Here is a 2,194-nt window from a genome sequence, read left to right as displayed (position 1 = left end):
AGGAATGCCACGCTTTTTACAGACCACAGTCTTGGATGCCTCCGGTGAAATACAAGATTTGACTCTGCCAAATTATTCCCTGATGGCCAATTGCACTGAAATAACTCCAGATAAAATATTCTGTGGGTTTTTTAATTTATTTTTCTTTTATATCAGAAAGTTTCCACAAATTGAAGTAGAAAACCTCCCAACAGATAAATCAGCCAGTAATGAGGTATTCCTGCTTATAGTATCCAGCACACAGAAGGCTTTTGCAGGATTTGCTCTAACGCAGCCTACTAGAAATAGATCAACCTGACATCTGGGAAAGCGGTGCCCCAGGTTAGCAGCTGCAGGATCCTTTACTGCTCGGCCACGACTGACCATGCAATTGCCTTCTGAAGATTCAGTTTAATTTTTATAATCTACCAGCATGTTACCAGCACGTCTGTTAATGAATACCACTTTAGTCACAAAATTATGAATCATAATCACACCACTGTGTTATTTACACAGCATACCCATTATACTACATGGCATAATCAAGCAAGGAAAATGACTTAGCTGAACACATATCCCAGACAAAACAAAACGAAGAGTAGCTGCCATCATGCTTTATTGCATCCTAGTTGCAGTGCTATATACTCTCCCTTTGGACTTAATGTTGCAGGAAAATGGCTTTCATTGCAGCAAGGCAGGTTATATTGGTGTATCACTACATATTTATAGCCAAGTATGAAAAATAATCAATAGAAAATATGAAATGACCATTCTTCATGTTATAACTGAATGTGGCGGTTTCTGCAGTGATTTTAATGAGAAACAACCAGTTAGAATACACAGGCTGCCTACACGGGAAAACTGACCACCAGCACAGCTCTTCCAGCACAACCATTTCACAGCAGCAGTTCTGGGAGAGCTCTTTTCACTCCATTTCCTTTGTTCCTGAACAGTGTCTCCACATGAGGAAATTATTACTGAAGAGACAAAGTAAATTAGAACAATTACCACAGTGAAATGTGGATTTTTTTTTTCTTTAATGATTCTAAGTTTGGTTATTAATAGACTGAAAAGGCACCTATTTTCCTCTTTTAAATCTATATATTTAATCTTTCAGTTTTATGTTTCACTGGTCAGAAATACAGTTTTGTGCAGTGTTGCACCAGGTATAATTTGTCATTACCACTGCATTGAAATGACTAACTTGCTTCTCAAGTCAGCTGTGTGCATTTTCAAACATGTAGAGAAGCTCAATGGCATGTGAAGAGAATCACATTCTACAGCTCCACACTGTTTAGAAGTAAGAAGAAAAAATAAAATAAAATAAATGCAACTTTTCTTTTGGACACGAATACACACCAGGTATTAGGAAAGCCAGCTGCTGCTCAATCAGATCTGCTTAGAATTTGTACTTACTGCACTTACCCCTCAACAGTCTTCCATAATTAACTTCAACCTGATGCTAATTGAAACATTTCCTGCTACCACTGTGCACATTCTTTGAGCCTGAGAATCACAGAATCATAGAACAGTTTCAGTTGGAAGAGACCTTCAAGACCATTGAGTATGAAAATTCACAGCATCCTAAGAATGGTGTTCCTGCTTGAGGTTATGTGATGAGTGAGTTATGGGCCATGTGGCAAAACTGCTTCTGTTGACAGATTAGCTCCAGTTTACCCAGAACGCAAGACTGAACATCCAGGACCAGGACACTGCGAAGCAAAGTCAATCGGTTCTGAACCCCAAGAGGCACAATTTAAATGAACTTAGTGCAAAGGAAGACAAACAGTCCATTCAGTATCAGTTTACAGCAAAGCAGAAACTTTTTGTTGCCCAAAAGACAAAGTAGCTAAAACACAAGACAGGTATTCCTCCTTGCATGTGAAAATAGAACGTGGTTTGAGAAATCACTATTCTGTGATTTGGAAGTTATCTCCTCTGACAATAAACACCTTAAGAAAAGACTCTTGAGATCACTGCTAATTAGAAAGACAATTCAAGATTGCAGGACTAATATGACTTTGCCAGTGCTCCACAGTGAACCATCACAGAAATAATTGCTTTAAACCCACCCACATCAAGCACAAAAGCATTCAGTATGCTTGCACTGCAACACCAGGGTCATTTTGGAATTGAACATATTTCAGAAAAACAAACAAAGAAAAGGATTTATAAATAATTAACCAACAAAACCACCCAGAAATCAGGCCAACGG

This window comes from Apaloderma vittatum, unplaced genomic scaffold (assembly GCF_000703405.1).
Source record: "Apaloderma vittatum isolate BGI_N311 unplaced genomic scaffold, ASM70340v1 scaffold8194, whole genome shotgun sequence".
Lineage (NCBI taxonomy): Eukaryota > Metazoa > Chordata > Aves > Trogoniformes > Trogonidae > Apaloderma > Apaloderma vittatum.
The sequence above is the reverse complement of the archived record's forward strand: the minus strand, read 5'-3'. Positions refer to the sequence as shown.